The sequence below is a fragment of the Paroedura picta genome, chromosome 4 (genome assembly GCF_049243985.1).
Source record: "Paroedura picta isolate Pp20150507F chromosome 4, Ppicta_v3.0, whole genome shotgun sequence".
In the NCBI taxonomy this organism is placed as follows: domain Eukaryota; kingdom Metazoa; phylum Chordata; class Lepidosauria; order Squamata; family Gekkonidae; genus Paroedura; species Paroedura picta.
In genome coordinates this window covers 17,656,366-17,678,819 of record NC_135372.1, presented here as the reverse complement: position 1 = coordinate 17,678,819, position 22,454 = coordinate 17,656,366, and positions in this window count along the sequence as shown.

Sequence of the window (22,454 nt, the reverse complement as noted above, 5' to 3'; positions counted from 1 at the left end):
ATGGTTGGGAAAGGCCATGGGATGTAGAAATATTTTTTTCACATTTTATTTCCTTGTAAAAACAGGTAAATCAATAGGGATTTTCGTACGGATAAGTGCCCAGTGAACGGTTCGTTTACCTTTATATATTGTTCCGGGTGGGCGTTGTATTGGTTTTTTGTAAGTGTTAGAAATGTAAGAGAAAAATTTAAATGGTTGGGAAAGGCCATGGGATGTAGAAATATTTTTTTCATATTTTATTTCCTTGTAAAATAAGGTAAAACAATAGGGATTTTCGTATGGATAAGTGCCCTGTGAACGGTTCGTTTAGCTTTATATATTGTTCCGGGTAGGCGTTGTATTGGTTTTTCGGAAGTGTTAGACCTGTAAGAGAAAAATTTAAATGGTTGGGAAAGGCCAAGGGATGTAGAAACATTTTTTTCACATTTTATTTCCTTGTAAAAACAGGTAAAACAATAGGGATTTTCGTACGGATAAGTGCCCTGTGAACGGTTCGTTTAGCTTTATATATTGTTCCGGGTAGGCGTTGTATTGGTTTTTCGGAAGTGTTAGACCTGTAAGAGAAAAATTTAAATGGTTGGGAAAGGCCATGGGATGTAGAAATATTTTTTTCACATTTTATTTCCTTGTAAAAACAGGTAAATCAATAGGGATTTTCGTACGGATAAGTGCCCAGTGAACGGTTCGTTTATCTTTATATATTGTTCCGGGTGGGCGTTGTATTGGTTTTTTGTAAGTGTTAGAAATGTAAGAGAAAAATTTAAATGGTTGGGAAAGGCCATGGGATGTAGAAATATTTTTTTCATATTTTATTTCCTTGTAAAATAAGGTAAATCAATAGGGATTTTCGTACGTGTAAGTACCCAGTGAACGGTTCGTTTAGCTTTATATATTGTTCCGGGTGGGCGTTGTATTGCTTTTTCGGATGTATTAGACCTGTAAGAGAAAAATTTAAATGGTTGGGAAAGGCCAAGGGATGTAGAAATATTTTTTTCACATTTTATTTCCTTGTAAAAACAGGTAAAACAATAGGGATTTTCGTACGGATAAGTGCCCAGTGAACGGTTCGTTTAGCTTTATATATTGTTCCGGGTAGGCGTTGTATTGGTTTTTCGGAAGTGTTAGACCTGTAAGAGAAAAATTTAAATGGTTGGGAAAGGCCAAGGGATGTAGAAACATTTTTTTCACATTTTATTTCCTTGTAAAAACAGGTAAAACAATAGGGATTTTCGTACGGATAAGTGCCCTGTGAACGGTTCGTTTAGCTTTATATATTGTTCCGGGTAGGCGTTGTATTGGTTTTTCGGAAGTGTTAGACCTGTAAGAGAAAAATTTAAATGGTTGGGAAAGGCCATGGGATGTAGAAATATTTTTTTCACATTTTATTTCCTTGTAAAAACAGGTAAATCAATAGGGATTTTCGTACGGATAAGTGCCCAGTGAACGGTTCGTTTACCTTTATATATTGTTCCGGGTGGGCGTTGTATTGGTTTTTTGGAAGTGTTAGAAATGTAAGAGAAAAATTTAAATGATTGGGAAAGGCCATGGGATGTAGAAATATTTTTTTCATATTTTATTTCCTTGTAAAATAAGGTAAATCAATAGGGATTTTCGTACGTGTAAGTACCCAGTGAACGGTTCGTTTAGCTTTATATATTGTTCCGGGTGGGCGTTGTATTGCTTTTTCGGATGTATTAGACCTGTAAGAGAAAAATTTAAATGGTTGGGAAAGGCCATGGGATGTAGAAATATTTTTTCACATTTTATTTACTTGTAAAAACAGGTAAGTCAATAGGGATTTAATTACGGATAAGTACCCAGTGAACGGTTCATTTAGCTTTAGATATTGTTCCGGGTGGTCGTTGTATTGGTTTTTCGGAAGTGTTAGACCTGTAAGAGAAAAATTTAAATGGTTGGGAAAGGCCATGGGATGTAGAAATATTTTTTTCACATTTTATTTCCTTGTAAAATCAGGTAAATCAATAGGGATTTTCGTACGGATAAGTGCCCAGTGAACGGTTCGTTTAGCTTTATATATTCTTCCGGGTGGGCATTGTATTGGTTTTTCAGAAGTGTTAGACCTGTAAGAGGAAAATTTAAATGGTTGGGAAAGGCCATGGGATGTAGAAATATTTTTTCACATTTTATTTCCTTGTAAAAACAGGTAAATCAATAGGGATTTTCGTACGTGTAAGTACCCAGTGAACGGTTCGTTTAGCTTTATATATTGTTCCGGGTGGGCGTTGTATTGGTTTTTCGGATGTGTTAGACCTGTAAGAGAAAAATTTAAATGGTTGGGAAAGGCCATGGGATGTAGAAATATTTTTTTCACATTTTATTTCCTTGTAAAATCAGGTAAATTAATAGGGATTTTCGTAAGGATAAGTACCCAGTGAACGGTTCGTTTAGCTTGAGATATTGTTCCAGGTGGGCGTTGTATTGGTTTTTCGGAAGTGTTAGACCTGTAAGAGAAAAATTTAAATGGTTGGGAAAGGCCAAGGGATGTAGAAATATTTTTTTCACATTTTATTTCCTTGTAAAAACAGGTAAAACAATAGGGATTTTCGTACGGATAAGTGCCCAGTGAACGGTTCGTTTAGCTTTATATATTGTTCCGGGTGGGCGTTGTATTGGCTTTTTGGAAGTGTTAGACCTGTAAGAGAAAAATTTAAATGGTTGGGAAAGGCCATGGGATGTAGAAATATTTTTTTCACATTTTATTTCCTTGTAAAAACAGGTAAATCAATAGGGATTTTCGTACGTGTAAGTACCCAGTGAACGGTTCGTTTAGCTTTATATATTGTTCCGGGTGGGCGTTGTATTGGTTTTTCGGAAGTGTTAGATCTGTAAGAGAAAAAATTAAATTGTTCGGAAAGGCCATGGGATGTAGAAATATTTTTTCACATTTTATTTACTTGTAAAAACAGGTAAATCAATAGGGATTTTCTTACGGATAAGTACCCAGTGAACGGTTCATTTAGCTTTAGATATTGTTCCGGGTGGTCGTTGTATTGGTTTTTCGGAAGTGTTAGACCTGTAAGAGAAAAATTTAAATGGTTGGGAAAGGCCATGGGATGTAGAAATATTTTTTTCACATTTTATTTCCTTGTAAAATCAGGTAAATCAATAGGGATTTTCGTACGGATAAGTGCCCAGTGAACGGTTCGTTTAGCTTTATATATTGTTCCGGGTGGGCGTTGTATTGGTTTTTCGGAAGTGTTAGACCTGTAAGAGAAAAATTTAAATGGTTGGGAAAGGCCAAGGGATGTAGAAATATTTTTTTCACATTTTATTTCCTTGTAAAATCAGGTAAATCAATAGGGATTTTCGTACGTGTAAGTACCCAGTGAACGGTTCGTTTAGCTTTATATATTGTTCCGGGTGGGCGTTGTATTGGTTTTTCGGAAGTATTAGACCTGTAAGAGAAAAATTTAAATGGTTGGGAAAGGCCATGGGATGTAGAAATATTTTTTCACATTTTATTTCCTTGTAAAATCAGGTAAATCAATAGGGATTTTCGTACGGATAAGTGCCCCGTGAACGGTTCGTTTATCTTTATATATTGTTCCGGGTGGGCGTTGTATTGGTTTTTTGGGAGTGTTAGACCTGTAAGAGAAAAATTTAAAGGGTTGGGAAAGGCCATGGGATGTAGAAATATTTTTTTCACATTTTATTTTCTTGTAAAATCAGGTAAATCAATAGGGATTTTCGTACGGATAAGTGCCCAGTGAACGGTTCGTTTAGCTTTATATATTGTTCCGGGTGGGCGTTGTATTGGTTTTTTGGAAGTGTTAGAAATGTAAGAGAAAAATTTAAATGATTGGGAAAGGCCATGGGATGTAGAAATATTTTTTTCATATTTTATTTCCTTGTAAAATAAGGTAAATCAATAGGGATTTTCGTACGTGTAAGTACCCAGTGAACGGTTCGTTTAGCTTTATATATTGTTCCGGGTGGGCGTTGTATTGCTTTTTCGGATGTATTAGACCTGTAAGAGAAAAATTTAAATGGTTGGGAAAGGCCATGGGATGTAGAAATATTTTTTCACATTTTATTTACTTGTAAAAACAGGTAAGTCAATAGGGATTTAATTACGGATAAGTACCCAGTGAACGGTTCATTTAGCTTTAGATATTGTTCCGGGTGGTCGTTGTATTGGTTTTTCGGAAGTGTTAGACCTGTAAGAGAAAAATTTAAATGGTTGGGAAAGGCCATGGGATGTAGAAATATTTTTTTCACATTTTATTTCCTTGTAAAATCAGGTAAATCAATAGGGATTTTCGTACGGATAAGTGCCCAGTGAACGGTTCGTTTAGCTTTATATATTCTTCCGGGTGGGCATTGTATTGGTTTTTCAGAAGTGTTAGACCTGTAAGAGGAAAATTTAAATGGTTGGGAAAGGCCATGGGATGTAGAAATATTTTTTCACATTTTATTTCCTTGTAAAAACAGGTAAATCAATAGGGATTTTCGTACGTGTAAGTACCCAGTGAACGGTTCGTTTAGCTTTATATATTGTTCCGGGTGGGCGTTGTATTGGTTTTTCGGATGTGTTAGACCTGTAAGAGAAAAATTTAAATGGTTGGGAAAGGCCATGGGATGTAGAAATATTTTTTTCACATTTTATTTCCTTGTAAAAACAGGTAAATTAATAGGGATTTTCGTAAGGATAAGTACCCAGTGAACGGTTCGTTTAGCTTGAGATATTGTTCCAGGTGGGCGTTGTATTGGTTTTTCGGAAGTGTTAGACCTGTAAGAGAAAAATTTAAATGGTTGGGAAAGGCCAAGGGATGTAGAAATATTTTTTTCACATTTTATTTCCTTGTAAAAACAGGTAAAACAATAGGGATTTTCGTACGGATAAGTGCCCAGTGAACGGTTCGTTTAGCTTTATATATTGTTCCGGGTGGGCGTTGTATTGGCTTTTTGGAAGTGTTAGACCTGTAAGAGAAAAATTTAAATGGTTGGGAAAGGCCATGGGATGTAGAAATATTTTTTTCACATTTTATTTCCTTGTAAAAACAGGTAAATCAATAGGGATTTTCGTACGTGTAAGTACCCAGTGAACGGTTCGTTTAGCTTTATATATTGTTCCGGGTGGGCGTTGTATTGGTTTTTCGGAAGTGTTAGATCTGTAAGAGAAAAAATTAAATTGTTCGGAAAGGCCATGGGATGTAGAAATATTTTTTCACATTTTATTTACTTGTAAAAACAGGTAAATCAATAGGGATTTTCTTACGGATAAGTACCCAGTGAACGGTTCATTTAGCTTTAGATATTGTTCCGGGTGGTCGTTGTATTGGTTTTTCGGAAGTGTTAGACCTGTAAGAGAAAAATTTAAATGGTTGGGAAAGGCCATGGGATGTAGAAATATTTTTTTCACATTTTATTTCCTTGTAAAATCAGGTAAATCAATAGGGATTTTCGTACGGATAAGTGCCCAGTGAACGGTTCGTTTAGCTTTATATATTGTTCCGGGTGGGCGTTGTATTGGTTTTTCGGAAGTGTTAGACCTGTAAGAGAAAAATTTAAATGGTTGGGAAAGGCCAAGGGATGTAGAAATATTTTTTTCACATTTTATTTCCTTGTAAAATCAGGTAAATCAATAGGGATTTTCGTACGTGTAAGTACCCAGTGAACGGTTCGTTTAGCTTTATATATTGTTCCGGGTGGGCGTTGTATTGGTTTTTCGGAAGTATTAGACCTGTAAGAGAAAAATTTAAATGGTTGGGAAAGGCCATGGGATGTAGAAATATTTTTTCACATTTTATTTCCTTGTAAAATCAGGTAAATCAATAGGGATTTTCGTACGGATAAGTGCCCCGTGAACGGTTCGTTTATCTTTATATATTGTTCCGGGTGGGCGTTGTATTGGTTTTTTGGGAGTGTTAGACCTGTAAGAGAAAAATTTAAAGGGTTGGGAAAGGCCATGGGATGTAGAAATATTTTTTTCACATTTTATTTTCTTGTAAAATCAGGTAAATCAATAGGGATTTTCGTACGGATAAGTGCCCAGTGAACGGTTCGTTTAGCTTTATATATTGTTCCGGGTGGGCGTTGTATTGGTTTTTTGGAAGTGTTAGAAATGTAAGAGAAAAATTTAAATGGTTGGGAAAGGCCATGGGATGTAGAAATATTTTTTTCATATTTTATTTCCTTGTAAAATAAGGTAAATCAATAGGGATTTTCGTACGTGTAAGTACCCAGTGAATGGTTCGTTTAGCTTTATATATTGTTCCGGGTGGGCGTTGTATTGCTTTTTCGGATGAATTAGACCTGTAAGAGAAAAATTTAAATGGTTGGGAAAGGCCATGGGATGTAGAAATATTTTTTCACATTTAATTTACTTGTAAAAACAGGTAAATCAATAGGGATTTTCTTACGGATAAGTACCCAGTGAACGGTTCATTTAGCTTTAGATATTGTTCCGGGTGGTCGTTGTATTGTTTTTTCAGAAGTGTTAGACCTGTAAGAGAAAAATTTAAATGGTTGGGAAAGGCCATGGGATGTAGAAATATTTTTTTCACATTTTATTTCCTTGTAAAATCAGGTAAATCAATAGGGATTTTCATACGGATAAGTGCCCAGTGAACGGTTCGTTTAGCTTTATATATTGTTCCGGGTGGGCGTTGTATTGGTTTTTCGGAAGTGTTAGACCTGTAAGAGAAAAATTTAAATGGTTGGGAAAGGCCAAGGGATGTAGAAATATTTTTTTCACATCTTATTTCCTTGTAAAATCAGGTAAATCAATAGGGATTTTCGTACGTGTAAGTACCCAGTGAACGGTTCGTTTAGCTTTATATATTGTTCCGGGTGGGCGTTGTATTGGTTTTTTGGAAGTGTTAGACCTGTAAGAGAAAAATTTAAAGGGTTGGGAAAGGCCATGGGATGTAGAAATTTTTTTTCACATTTTATTTTCTTGTAAAATCAGGTAAATCAATAGGGATTTTCGTACGGATAAGTGCCCAGTGAACGGTTCGTTTAGCTTTATATATTGTTCCGGGTGAGCGTTGTATTGGTTTTTTGGAAGTGTTAGAAATGTAAGAGAAAAATTTAAATGGTTGGGAAAGGCCATGGGATGTAGAAATATTTTTTTCATATTTTATTTCCTTGTAAAATAAGGTAAATCAATAGGGATTTTCGTACGTGTAAGTACCCAGTGAACGGTTCGTTTAGCTTTATATATTGTTCCGGGTGGGCGTTGTATTGCTTTTTCGGATGTATTAGACCTGTAAGAGAAAAATTTAAATGGTTGGGAAAGGCCATGGGATGTAGAAATATTTTTTCACATTTTATTTAATTGTAAAAACAGGTAAATCAATAGGGATTTTCTTACGGATAAGTACCCAGTGAACGGTTCATTTAGCTTTAGATATTGTTCCGGGTGGTCGTTGTATTGGTTTTTCGGAAGTGTTAGACCTGTAAGAGAAAAATTTAAATGGTTGGGAAAGGCCATGGGATGTAGAAATATTTTTTTCACATTTTATTTCCTTGTAAAATCAGGTAAATCAATAGGGATTTTCGTACGGATAAGTGCCCAGTGAACGGTTCGTTTAGCTTTATATATTGTTCCGGGTGGGCGTTGTATTGGTTTTTTGGAAGTGTTAGAAATGTAAGAGAAAAATTTAAATGGTTGGGAAAGGCCATGGGATGTAGAAATATTTTTTTCATATTTTATTTCCTTGTAAAATAAGGTAAATCAATAGGGATTTTCGTACGTGTAAGTACCCAGTGAACGGTTCGTTTAGCTTTATATATTGTTCCGGGTGGGCGTTGTATTGCTTTTTCGGATGTATTAGACCTGTAAGAGAAAAATTTAAATGGTTGGGAAAGGCCATGGGATGTAGAAATATTTTTTCACATTTTATTTCCTTGTAAAAACAGGTAAATCAATAGGGATTTTCGTACGTGTAAGTACCCAGTGAACGGTTCGTTTAGCTTTATATATTGTTCCGGGTGGGCGTTGTATTGGTTTTTCGGAAGTGGTAGACGTGTAAGAGAAAAATTTAAATGGTTGGGAAAGGCCATGGGATGTAGAAATATTTTTTTCACATTTTATTTCCTTGTAAAAACAGGTAAATTAATAGGGATTTTCGTAAGGATAAGTACCCAGTGAACGGTTCGTTTAGCTTTATATATTGTTCCAGGTGGGCGTTGTATTGGTTTTTCGGAAGTGTTAGACCTGTAAGAGAAAAATTTAAATGGTTGGGAAAGGCCAAGGGATGTAGAAATATTTTTTTCACATTTTATTTCCTTGTAAAAACAGGTAAAACAATAGGGATTTTCGTACGGATAAGTGCCCAGTGAACGGTTCGTTTAGCTTTATATATTGTTCCGGGTGGGCGTTGTACTGGTTTTTTCGGAAGTGTTAGACCTGTAAGAGAAAAATTTAAATGGTTGGGAAAGGCCATGGGATGTAGAAATATTTTTTTCACATTTTAATTCCTTGTAAAATCAGGTAAATTAATTAGGGATTTTCGTATGGATAAGTGCCCAGTGAACGGTTCGTTTACCTTTATATATTGTTCCAGGTGGGCGTTGTATTGGTTTTTCGGAAGTGTTAGACCTGTAAGAGAAAAATTTAAATGGTTGGGAAAGGCCATGGGATGTAGAAACATTTTTTTCACATTTTATTTCCTTGTAAAAACAGGTAAAACAATAGGGATTTTCGTACGGATAAGTGCCCAGTGAACGGTTCGTTTAGCTTTATATATTGTTCCGGGTAGGCGTTGTATTGGTTTTTCGGAAGTGTTAGACCTGTAAGAGAAAAATTTAAATGGTTGGGAAAGGCCATGGGATGTAGAAATATTTTTTTCACATTTTATTTCCTTGTAAAAACAGGTAAATCAATAGGGATTTTCGTACGGATAAGTGCCCAGTGAACGGTTCGTTTAGATTTATATATTGTTCCGGGTGGGCGTTGTATTGGTTTTTTGGAAGTGTTAGACCTGTAAGAGAAAAATTTAAAGGGTTGGGAAAGGCCATGGGATGTAGAAATATTTTTTTCACATTTTATTTTCTTGTAAAATCAGGTAAATCAATAGGGATTTTCGTACGGATAAGTGCCCAGTGAACGGTTCGTTTAGCTTTATATATTGTTCCGGGTGGCGTTGTATTGGTTTTTTGGAAGTGTTAGAAATGTAAGAGAAAAATTTAAATGGTTGGGAAAGGCCATGGGATGTAGAAATATTTTTTTCATATTTTATTTCCTTGTAAAATAAGGTAAATCAATAGGGATTTTTGTACGTGTAAGTACCCAGTGAACGGTTCGTTTAGCTTTATATATTGTTCCGGGTGGGCGTTGTGTTGCTTTTTCGGATGTATTAGACCTGTAAGAGAAAAATTTAAATGGTTGGGAAAGGCCATGGGATGTAGAAATATTTTTTCACATTTTATTTACTTGTAAAAACAGGTAAATCAATAGGGATTTTCTTACGGATAAGTACCCAGTGAACGGTTCATTTAGCTTTAGATATTGTTCCGGGTTGTCGTTGTATTGGTTTTTCAGAAGTGTTAGACCTGTAAGAGAAAAATTTAAATGGTTGGGAAAGGCCATGGGATGTAGAAATATTTTTTTCACATTTTATTTCCTTGTAAAAACAGGTAAATCAATAGGGATTTTTGTAATGATATGTGCCTAGTGAACGGTTCGTTTAGCGTTATATATTGTTCCAGGTGGGCGTTGTATTGGTTTTTCGGAAGTGTTAGACCTGTAAGAGAAAAATTTAAATGGTTGGGAAAGGCCAAGGTATGTAGAAATATTTTTTTCACATTTTATTTCCTTGTAAAATCAGGTAAATCAATAGGGATTTTCGTATGTGTAAGTACCCAGTGAACGGTTCGTTTAGCTTTATATATTGTTCCGGGTGGGCATTGTATTGGTTTTTCGGAAGTATTAGACCTCTAAGAGAAAAAATTAAATGGTTGGGAAAGGCAATGGGATGTAGAAATATTTTTTCACATTTTATTTCCTTGTAAAAACAGGTAAATCAATAGGGATTTTCGTACGTGTAAGTACCCAGTGAACGGTTCGTTTAGCTTTATATATTGTTCCGGGTGGGCGTTGTATTGGTTTTTCGGAAGTGTTAGACCTGTAAGAGAAAAATTTAAATGGTTGGGAAAGGCCATGGGATGTAGAAATATTTTTTTCACATTTTATTTCCTTTTAAAAACAGGTAAAACAATAGGGATTTTCGTACGGTTAAGTGCCCAGTGAACGGTCCGTTTAGCTTTATATATTGTTCCGGGTGGGCGTTGTATTGGTTTTTCGGAAGTGTTAGACCTGTAAGAGAAAAATTTAAATGGTTGGGAAAGGCCATGGGATGTAGAAATATTTTTTTCACATTTTATTTCCTTGTAAAAACAGGTACATCAATAGGGATTTTCATACGGATAAGTGCCCAGTGAACGGTTCGTTTAGCTTTATATATTGTTCCGGGTGGGCGTTGTATTGGTTTTTTGGAAATGTTAGACCTGTAAGAGAAAAATTTAAATGGTTGGGAAAGGCCATGGGATGTAGAAATATTTTTTTCACATTTTATTTCCTTTTAAAAACAGGTAAATCAATAGGGATTTTCGTACGTGTAAGTACCCAGTGAACTGTTGGTTTGCTTTATATATTGTTCCGGGAGGGCGTTGTATTGGTTTTTCGGAAATGTTAGACCTGTAAGAGAAAAATTTAAATGGTTGGGAAAGGCCATGGGATGTAGAAATATTTTTTTCACATTTTATTTCCTTATAAAAACAGGTAAAACTATAGGGATTTTCGTAAGGATAAGTGCCCAGTGAACGGTTCGTTTAGCTTTATATATTGTTCCGGGTGGGCGTTGTATTGCTTTTTCGGATGTATTAGACCTGTAAGAGAAAAATTTAAATGGTTGGGAAAGGCCATGGGATGTAGAAATATTTTTTCACATTTAATTTACTTGTAAAAACAGGTAAATCAATAGGGATTTTCTTACGGATAAGTACCCAGTGAACGGTTCATTTAGCTTTAGATATTGTTCCGGGTGGTCGTTGTATTGGTTTTTCAGAAGTGTTAGACCTGTAAGAGAAAAATTTAAATGGTTGGGAAAGGCCATGGGATGTAGAAATATTTTTTTCACATTTTATTTCCTTGTAAAATCAGGTAAATCAATAGGGATTTTCGTACGGATAAGTGCCCAGTGAACGGTTCGTTTAGCTTTATATATTGTTCCGGGTGGGCGTTGTATTGGTTTTTCGGAAGTGTTAGACCTGTAAGAGAAAAATTTAAATGGTTGGGAAAGGCCAAGGGATGTAGAAATATTTTTTTCACATTTTATTTCCTTGTAAAATCAGGTAAATCAATAGGGATTTTCGTACGTGTAAGTACCCAGTGAACGGTTCGTTTAGCTTTATATATTGTTCCGGGTGGGCGTTGTATTTGTTTTTCGGAAGTATTAGACCTGTAAGAGAAAAATTTAAATGGTTGGGAAAGGCCATGGGATGTAGAAATATTTTTTCACATTTTATTTCCTTGTAAAAACAGGTAAATCAATAGGGATTTTCGTACGGATAAGTGCCCAGTGAACGGTTCGTTTAGCTTTATATATTGTTCCGGGTGGGCGTTGTATTGGTTTTTTGGAAGTGTTAGACCTGTAAGAGAAAAATTTAAAGGGTTGGGAAAGGCCATGGGATGTAGAAATTTTTTTTCACATTTTATTTTCTTGTAAAATCAGGTAAATCAATAGGGATTTTCGTACGGATAAGTGCCCAGTGAACGGTTCGTTTAGCTTTATATATTGTTCCGGGTGGGCGTTGTATTGGTTTTTTGGAAGTGTTAGAAATGTAAGAGAAAAATTTAAATGGTTGGGAAAGGCCATGGGATGTAGAAATATTTTTTTTCATATTTTATTTCCTTGTAAAATAAGGTAAATCAATAGGGATTTTCGTACGTGTAAGTACCCAGTGAACGGTTCGTTTAGCTTTATATATTGTTCCGGGTGGTCGTTGTATTGGTTTTTCGGAAGTGTTAGACCTGTAAGAGAAAAATTTAAATGGTTGGGAAAGGCCATGGGATGTAGAAATATTTTTTTCACATTTTATTTCCTTGTAAAATCAGGTAAATCAATAGGGATTTTCGTACGGATAAGTGCCCAGTGAACGGTTCGTTTATCTTTATATATTGTTCCGGGTGGGCGTTGTATTGGTTTTTTGGAAGTGTTAGACCTGTAAGAGAAAAATTTAAAGGGTTGGGAAAGGCCATGGGATGTAGAAATATTTTTTTCACATTTTATTTTCTTGTAAAATCAGGTAAATCAATAGGGATTTTCGTACGGATAAGTGCCCAGTGAACGGTTCGTTTAGCTTTATATATTGTTCCGGGTGGGCGTTGTATTGGTTTTTTGGAAGTGTTAGAAATGTAAGAGAAAAATTTAAATGGTTGGGAAAGGCCATGGGATGTAGAAATATTTTTTTCATATTTTATTTCCTTGTAAAATAAGGTAAATCAATAGGGATTTTCGTACGTGTAAGTACCCAGTGAACGGTTCGTTTAGCTTTATATATTGTTCCGGGTGGGCGTTGTATTGCTTTTTCGGATGTATTAGACCTGTAAGAGAAAAATTTAAATGGTTGGGAAAGGCCATGGGATGTAGAAATATTTTTTCACATTTTATTTCCTTGTAAAAACAGGTAAATCAATAGGGATTTTCGTACGGATAAGTGCCCAGTGAACGGTTCGTTTAGCTTTATATATTGTTCCGGGTGGGCGTTGTATTGGTTTTTCGGAAGTGGTAGACGTGTAAGAGAAAAATTTAAATGGTTGGGAAAGGCCATGGGATGTAGAAATATTTTTTTCACATTTTATTTCCTTGTAAAAACAGGTAAATTAATAGGGATTTTCGTAAGGATAAGTACCCAGTGAACGGTTCGTTTAGCTTTATATATTGTTCCAGGTGGGCGTTGTATTGGTTTTTCGGAAGTGTTAGACCTGTAAGAGAAAAATTTAAATGGTTGGGATAGGCCAAGGGATGTAGAAATATTTTTTTCACATTTTATTTCCTTGTAAAAACAGGTAAAACAATAGGGATTTTCGTACGGATAAGTGCCCAGTGAACGGTTCGTTTAGCTTTATATATTGTTCCGGGTGGGCGTTGTACTGGCTTTTCGGAAGTGTTAGACCTGTAAGAGAAAAATTTAAATGGTTGGGAAAGGCCATGGGATGTAGAAATATTTTTTTCACATTTTAATTCCTTGTAAAATCAGGTAAATTAATTAGGGATTTTCGTATGGATAAGTGCCCAGTGAACGGTTCGTTTACCTTTATATATTGTTCCAGGTGGGCGTTGTATTGGTTTTTCGGAAGTGTTAGACCTGTAAGAGAAAAATTTAAATGGTTGGGAAAGGCCATGGGATGTAGAAACATTTTTTTCACATTTTATTTCCTTGTAAAAACAGGTAAAACAATAGGGATTTTCGTACGGATAAGTGCCCAGTGAACGGTTCGTTTAGCTTTATATATTGTTCCGGGTAGGCGTTGTATTGGTTTTTCGGAAGTGTTAGACCTGTAAGAGAAAAATTTAAATGGTTGGGAAAGGCCATGGGATGTAGAAATATTTTTTTCACATTTTATTTCCTTGTAAAAACAGGTAAATCAATAGGGATTTTCTTACGGATAAGTGCCCAGTGAACGGTTCGTTTAGATTTATATATTGTTCCGGGTGGGCGTTGTATTGGTTTTTTGGAAGTGTTAGACCTGTAAGAGAAAAATTTAAAGGGTTGGGAAAGGCCATGGGATGTAGAAATATTTTTTTCACATTTTATTTTCTTGTAAAATCAGGTAAATCAATAGGGATTTTCATACGGATAAGTGCCCAGTGAACGGTTCGTTTAGCTTTATATATTGTTCCGGGTGGCGTTGTATTGGTTTTTTGGAAGTGTTAGAAATGTAAGAGAAAAATTTAAATGGTTGGGAAAGGCCATGGGATGTAGAAATATTTTTTTTATATTTTATTTCCTTGTAAAATAAGGTAAATCAATAGGGATTTTTGTACGTGTAAGTACCCAGTGAATGGTTCGTTTAGCTTTATATATTGTTCCGGGTGGGCGTTGTGTTGCTTTTTCGGATGTATTAGACCTGTAAGAGAAAAATTTAAATGGTTGGGAAAGGCCATGGGATGTAGAAATATTTTTTCACATTTTATTTCCTTGTAAAAACAGGTAAATCAATACGGATTTTCTTACGGATAAGTACCCAGTGAACGGTTCATTTAGCTAGAGATATTGTTCCGGGTTGTCGTTGTATTGGTTTTTCAGAAGTGTTAGACCTGTAAGAGAAAAATTTAAATGGTTGGGAAAGGCCATGGAATGTAGAAATATTTTTTTCACATTTTATTTCCTTGTAAAAAAAGGTAAATCAATAGGGATTTTTGTAATGATATGTGCCCAGTGAACGGTTCGTTTAGCGTTATATATTGTTCCAGGTGGGCGTTGTATTGGTTTTTCGGAAGTGTTAGACCTGTAAGAGAAAAATTTAAATGGTTGGGAAAGGCCAAGGGATGTAGAAATATTTTTTTCATATTTTATTTCCTTGTAAAATCAGGTAAATCAATAGGGATTTTCGTATGTGTAAGTACCCAGTGAACGGTTCGTTTAGCTTTATATATTGTTCCGGGTGGGCGTTGTATTGGTTTTTCGGAAGTATTAGACCTCTAAGAGAAAAATTTAAATGGTTGGGAAAGGCAATGGGATGTAGAAATATTTTTTCACATTTTATTTCCTTGTAAAAACAGGTAAATCAATAGGGATTTTCGTACGTGTAAGTACCCAGTGAACGGTTCGTTTAGCTTTATATATTGTTCCGGGTGGGCGTTGTATTGGTTTTTCGGAAGTGTTACACCTGTAAGAGAAAAATTTAAATGGTTGGGAAAGGCCATGGGATGTAGAAATATTTTTTTCACATTTTATTTCCTTGTAAAAACAGGTAAATTAATAGGGATTTTCGTAAGGATAAGTGCCCAGTGAACGGTTCGTTTAGCTTTATATATTGTTCCGGGTGGGCGTTGTATTGGTTTTTCGGAAGTGTTAGACCTGTAAGAGAAAAATTTAAATGGTTGGGAAAGGCCAAGGGATGTAGAAATATTTTTTTCACATTTTATTTCCTTGTAAAAACAGGTAAAACAATAGGGATTTTCGTACGGATAAGTGCCCAGTGAACGGTTCGTTTAGCTTTATATATTGTTCCGGGTGTGCGTTGTACTGGCTTTTCGGAAGTGTTAGACCTGTAAGAGAAAAATTTAAATGGTTGGGAAAGGCCATGGGATGTAGAAATATTTTTTTCACATTTTAATTCCTTGTAAAATCAGGTAAATTAATTAGGGATTTTCGTATGGATAAGTGCCCAGTGAACGGTTCGTTTACCTTTATATATTGTTCCAGGTGGGCGTTGTATTGGTTTTTCGGAAGTGTTAGACCTGTAAGAGAAAAATTTAAATGGTTGGGAAAGGCCATGGGATGTAGAAATATTTTTTTTATATTTTATTTCCTTGTAAAATAAGGTAAATCAATAGGGATTTTTGTACGTGTAAGTACCCAGTGAATGGTTCGTTTAGCTTTATATATTGTTCCGGGTGGGCGTTGTGTTGCTTTTTCGGATGTATTAGACCTGTAAGAGAAAAATTTAAATGGTTGGGAAAGGCCATGGGATGTAGAAATATTTTTTCACATTTTATTTCCTTGTAAAAACAGGTAAATCAATACGGATTTTCTTACGGATAAGTACCCAGTGAACGGTTCATTTAGCTAGAGATATTGTTCCGGGTTGTCGTTGTATTGGTTTTTCAGAAGTGTTAGACCTGTAAGAGAAAAATTTAAATGGTTGGGAAAGGCCATGGAATGTAGAAATATTTTTTTCACATTTTATTTCCTTGTAAAAACAGGTAAATCAATAGGGATTTTTGTAATGATATGTGCCCAGTGAACGGTTCGTTTAGCGTTATATATTGTTCCAGGTGGGCGTTGTATTGGTTTTTCGGAAGTGTTAGACCTGTAAGAAAAAATTTAAATGGTTGGGAAAGGCCAAGGGATGTAGAAATATTTTTTTCATATTTTATTTCCTTGTAAAATCAGGTAAATCAATAGGGATTTTCGTATGTGTAAGTACCCAGTGAACGGTTCGTTTAGCTTTATATATTGTTCCGGGTGGGCGTTGTATTGGTTTTTCGGAAGAGTTAGACCTGTAAGAGAAAAATTTAAATGGTTGGGAAAGGCCATGGGATGTAGAAATATTTTTTTCACATTTTATTTCCTTGTAAAAACAGGTAAATTAATAGGGATTTTCGTAAGGATAAGTGCCCAGTGAACGGTTCGTTTAGCTTTATATATTGTTCCGGGTGGGCGTTGTATTGGTTTTTCGGAAGTGTTAGACCTGTAAGAGAAAAATTTAAATGGTTGGGAAAGGCCATGGGATGTAGAAATATTTTTTTCACATTTTATTTCCTTGTAAAAACAGGTAAATCAATAGGGATTTTCGTACGGATAAGTGCCCAGTGAACGGTTCGTTTAGCTTTATATATTGTTCCGGGTGGGCGTTGTATTGGTTTTTCGGAAGTGTTAGACCTGTAAGAGAAAAATTTAAATGGTTGGGAAAAGCCATGGGATGTAGAAATATTTTTTTCACATTTTATTTCCTTGTAAAAACAGGTAAATCAATAGGGATTTTCGTACGGATAAGTACCCAGTGAACGGTTCGTTTAGCTTTATATATTGTTCCGGGTGGGCCTTGTATTGGTTTTTCGGACGTGTTAGACCTGTAAGAGAAAAATTTAAATGGTTGGGAAAGGCCATGGGATGTAGAAATATTTTTTTCACATTTTATTTCCTTTTAAAAACAGGTAAAACAATAGGGATTTTCGTACGGTTAAGTGCCCAGTGAACGGTTCGTTTAGCTTTATATATTGTTCCGGGTGGGCGTTGTATTGGTTTTTCGGAAGTGTTAGACCTGTAAGAGAAAAATTTAAATGGTTGGGAAAGGCCATGGGATGTAGAAATATTTTTTTCACATTTTATTTCCTTGTAAAAACAGGTAAATCAATAGGGATTTTCGTACGTGTAAGTACCCAGTGAACGGTTCGTTTAGCTTTATATATTGTTCCGGGTGGGCGTTGTATTGGTTTTTCGGAAGTGTTAGACCTGTAAGAGAAAAATTTAAATGGTTGGGAAAGGCCATGGGATGTAGAAATATTTTTTTCACATTTTATTTCCTTTTAAAAACAGGTAAAACAATAGGGATTTTCGTACGGTTAAGTGCCCAGTGAAAGGTTCGTTTAGCTTTATATATTGTTCCGGGTGGGCGTTGTATTGGTTTTTCGGAAATGTTAGACCTGTAAGAGAAAAATTTAAATGGTTGGGAAAGGCCATGGGATGTAGAAATATTTTTTTCACATTTTATTTCCTTATAAAAACAGGTAAAACTATAGGGATTTTCGTAAGGATAAGTGCCCAGTGAACGGTTCGTTTAGCTTTATATATTGTTCCAGGTGGGCGTTGTATTGGTTTTTCGGAAGTGTTAGACCTGTAAGAGAAAAATTTAAATGGTTGGGAAAGGCCATGGGATGTAGAAATATTTTTTTCACATTTTATTTCCTTGTAAAAACAGGTAAATCAATAGGGATTTTCGTAAGGATAAGTGCCCAGTGAACGGTTCGTTTAGCTTTATATATTGTTCCAGGTGGGCGTTGTATTGGTTTTTCGGAAATGTTAGACCTGTAAGAGAAAAATTTAAATGGTTGGGAAAGGCCATGGGATGTAGAAATATTTTTTTCACATTTTATTTCCTTGTAAAATCAGGTAAATCAATAGGGATTTTCGTACGGATAAGTACCCAGTGAACGGTTCGTTTAGCTTTATATATTGTTCCGGGTGGGCGTTGTATTGGTTTCTCGGAAGTGTTAGACCTGTAAGAGAAAAATTTAAATGGTTGGGAAAGGCCATGGGATGTAGAAATATTTTTTTCACATTTTATTTCCTTTTAAAAACAGGTAAAACAATAGGGATTTTCGTACGGTTAAGTGCCCAGTGAAAGGTTCGTTTAGCTTTATATATTGTTCCGGGTGGGCGTTGTATTGGTTTTTCAGAAGTGTTAGACCTGTAAGAGAAAAATTTAAATGGTTGGGAAAGGCCATGGGATGTAGAAATATTTTTTTCACATTTTATTTCCTTGTAAAAACAGGTACATCAATAGGGATTTTCATACGGATAAGTGACCAGTGAACGGTTTGTTTAGCTTTATATATTGTTCCGGGTGGGCGTTGTATTGGTTTTTTGGAAATGTTAGACCTGTAAGAGAAAAATTTAAATGGTTGGGAAAGGCCATGGGATGTAGAAATATTTTTTTCACATTTTATTTCCTTGTAAAAACAGGTAAATCAATAGGGATTTTCGTACGTGTAAGTACCCAGTGAACTGTTGGTTTGCTTTATATATTGTTCCGGGAGGGCGTTGTATTGGTTTTTCGGAAGTGTTAGACCTGTAAGAGAAAAATTTAAATGGTTGGGAAAGGCCATGGGATGTAGAAATATTTTTTTCACATTTTATTTCCTTGTAAAAACAGGTAAATCAATAGGGATTTTCGTACGGATAAGTGCCCAGTGAACGGTTCGTTTAGCTTTATATATTGTTCCAGGTGGGCGTTGTATTGGTTTTTCGGAAGTGTTAGACCTGTAAGAGACAAATTTAAATGGTTGGGAAAGGCCATGGGATGTAGAAATATTTTTTTCACATTTTATTTCCTTGTAAAAACAGGTAAATCAATAGGGATTTTCGTACGGATAAGTGCCCAGTGAACGGTTCGTTTAGCTTTATATATTGTTCCAGGTGGGCGTTGTATTGGTTTTTTGGAAGTGTTAGACCTCTAAGAGAAAAATTTAAATGGTTGGGAAAGGCCATGGGATGTAGAAATATTTTTTTCACATTTAATTTCCTTGTAAAAACAGGTAAATCAATAGGGATTTTCGTACGGATAAGTACCCAGTGAACGGTTCGTTTAGCTTTATATATTGTTCCGGGTGGGCGTTGTATTGGTTTCTCGGAAGTGTTAGACCTGTAAGAGAAAAATTTAAATGGTTGGGAAAGGCCATTGGATGTAGAAATATTTTTTTCACATTTTATTTCCTTGTAAAAACAGGTAAATCAATAGGGATTTTCGTACGTGTAAGTACCCAGTGAACGGTTCGTTTAGCTTTATATATTGTTCCGGGTGGGCCTTGTATTGGTTTTTCGGAAGTGTTAGACCTGTAAGAGAAAAATTTAAATGGTTGGGAAAGTCCATGGGATGTAGAAATATTTTTTTCACATTTTATTTCCTTGTAAAAACAGGTAAATCAATAGGGATTTTTGTACGTGTAAGTACCCAGTGAACGGTTCGTTTAGCTTTATATATTGTTCCGGGTGGGCGTTGTATTGGTTTTTCGGAAGTGTTAGACCTGTAAGAGAAAAAATTAAATTGTTCGGAAAGGCCATGGGATGTAGAAATATTTTTTTCACATTTTATTTCCTTGTAAAAACAGGTAAATCAATAGGGATTTTTGTACGGATAAGTACCCAGTGAACGGTTCGTTTAGCTTTATATATTGTTCCGGGTGGGCGTTGTATTGTTTTTTCGGAAGTGTTAGACCTGTAAGAGAAAAATTTAAATTGTTCGGAAAGGCCATGGGATGTAGAAATATTTTTTTCACATTTTATTTCCTTGTAAAAACAGGTAAATCAATAGGGATTTTCGTACGTGTAAGTACCCAGTGAACGGTTCGTTTAGTTTTTTATATTGTTCCGGGTGGGCGTTGTATTGGTTTTTCGGAAGTGTTAGACCTGTAAGAGAAAAAATTAAATTGTTCGGAAAGGCCATGGGATGTAGAAATATTTTTTTCACATTTTATTTCCTTGTAAAAACAGGTAAATCAATAGGGATTTTTGTACGGATAAGTACCCAGTGAACGGTTCGTTTAGCTTTATATATTGTTCCGGGTGGGCGTTGTATTGTTTTTTCGGAAGTGTTAGACCTGTAAGAGAAAAATTTAAATTGTTCGGAAAGGCCATGGGATGTAGAAATATTTTTTTCACATTTTATTTCCTTGTAAAAACAGGTAAATCAATAGGGATTTTCGTACGGATAAGTGCCCAGTGAACGGTTCGTTTACCTTTATATATTGTTCCGGGTGGGCGTTGTATTGGTTTTTCGGAAGGGTTAGACCTGTAAGAGAAAAATTTAAAGGGTTGGGAAAGGCCATGGGATGTAGAAATTTTTTTTCACATTTTATTTTCTTGTAAAATCAGGTAAATCAATAGGGATTTTCGTACGGATAAGTGCCCAGTGAACGGTTCGTTTAGCTTTATATATTGTTCCGGGTGGGCGTTGTATTTGTTTTTTGGAAGTGTTAGAAATGTAAGAGAAAAATTTAAATGGTTGGGAAAGGCCATGGGATGTAGAAATATTTTTTTCATATTTTATTTCCTTGTAAAATAAGGTAAATCAATAGGGATTTTCGTACGTGTAAGTACCCAGTGAACGGTTCGTTTAGCTTTATATATTGTTCCGGGTGGGCGTTGTATTGCTTTTTCGGATGTATTAGACCTGTAAGAGAAAAATTTAAATGGTTGGGAAAGGCCATGGGATGTAGAAATATTTTTTCACATTTTATTTACTTGTAAAAACAGGTAAATCAATAGGGATTTTCTTACGGATAAGTACCCAGTGAACGGTTCATTTAGCTTTAGATATTGTTCCGGGTGGTCGTTGTATTGGTTTTTCGGAAGTGTTAGACCTATAAGAGAAAAATTTAAATGGTTGGGAAAGGCCATGGGATGTAGAAATATTTTTTTCACATTTTATTTCCTTGTAAAATCAGGTAAATCAATAGGGATTTTCGTACGGATAAGTGCCCAGTGAACGGTTCGTTTAGCTTTATATATTCTTCCGGGTGGGCGTTGTATTGGTTTTTCGGAAGTGTTAGACCTGTAAGAGAAAAATTTAAATGTTTGGGAAAGGCCAAAGGATGTAGAAATATTTTTTTCACATTTTATTTCCTTGTAAAATCAGGTAAATCAATAGGGATTTTCGTACGTGTAAGTACCCAGTGAACGGTTCGTTTAGCTTTATATATTGTTCCGGGTGGGCGTTGTATTGGTTTTTCGGAAGTATTAGACCTGTAAGAGAAAAATTTAAATGGTTGGGAAAGGCCATGGGATGTATAAATATTTTTTCACATTTTATTTCCTTGTAAAAACAGGTAAATCAATAGGGATTTTCGTACGTGTAAGTACCCAGTTAACGGTTCGTTTAGCTTTATATATTGTTCCGGGTGGGCGTTGTATTGGTTTTTCGGAAGTGTTAGACCTGTAAGAGAAAAATTTAAATGGTTGGGAAAGGCCAAGGGATGTAGAAATATTTTTTTCACATTTTATTTCCTTGTAAAAACAGGTAAATTAATTAGGGATTTTCGTATGGATAAGTGCCAAGTGAATGGTTCGTTTACCTTTATATATTGTTCCAGGTGGGCGTTGTATTGGTTTTTCGGAAGCGTTAGACCTGTAAGAGAAAAATTTAAATGGTTGGGAAAGGCCATGGGATGTAGAAACATTTTTTTCACATTTTATTTCCTTGTAAAAACAGGTAAAACAATAGGGATTTTCGTACGGATAAGTGCCCAGTGAACGGTTCGTTTAGCTTTTTATATTGTTCCGGGTAGGCGTTGTATTGGTTTTTCGGAAGTGTTAGACCTGTAAGAGAAAAATTTAAATGGTTGGGAAAGGCCATGGGATGTAGAAATATTTTTTTCACATTTTATTTCCTTGTAAAAACAGGTAAATCAATAGGGATTTTCGTACGGATAAGTGCCCAGTGAACGGTTCGTTTAGCTTTATATATTGTTCCGGGTGGGCGTTGTATTGGTTTTTTGGAAGTGTTAGACCTGTAAGAGAAAAATTTAAAGGGTTGGGAAAGGCCATGGGATGTAGAAATTTTTTTTCACATTTTATTTTCTTGTAAAATCAGGTAAATCAATAGGGATTTTCGTACGGATAAGTGCCCAGTGAACGGTTCGTTTAGCTTTATATATTGTTCCGGGTGGGCGTTGTATTGGTTTTTTGGAAGTGTTAGAAATGTAAGAGAAAAATTTAAATGGTTGGGAAAGGCCATGGGATGTAGAAATATTTTTTTCATATTTTACTTCCTTGTAAAATAAGGTAAATCAATAGGGATTTTCGTACGTGTAAGTACCCAGTGAACGGTTCGTTTAGCTTTATATATTGTTCCGGGTGGGCGTTGTATTGCTTTTTCGGATGTATTAGACCTGTAAGAGAAAAATTTAAATGGTTGGGAAAGGCCATGGGATGTAGAAATATTTTTTTCATATTTTATTTCCTTGTAAAATAAGGTAAATCAATAGGGATTTTCGTACGTGTAAGTACCCAGTGAACGGTTCGTTTAGCTTTATATATTG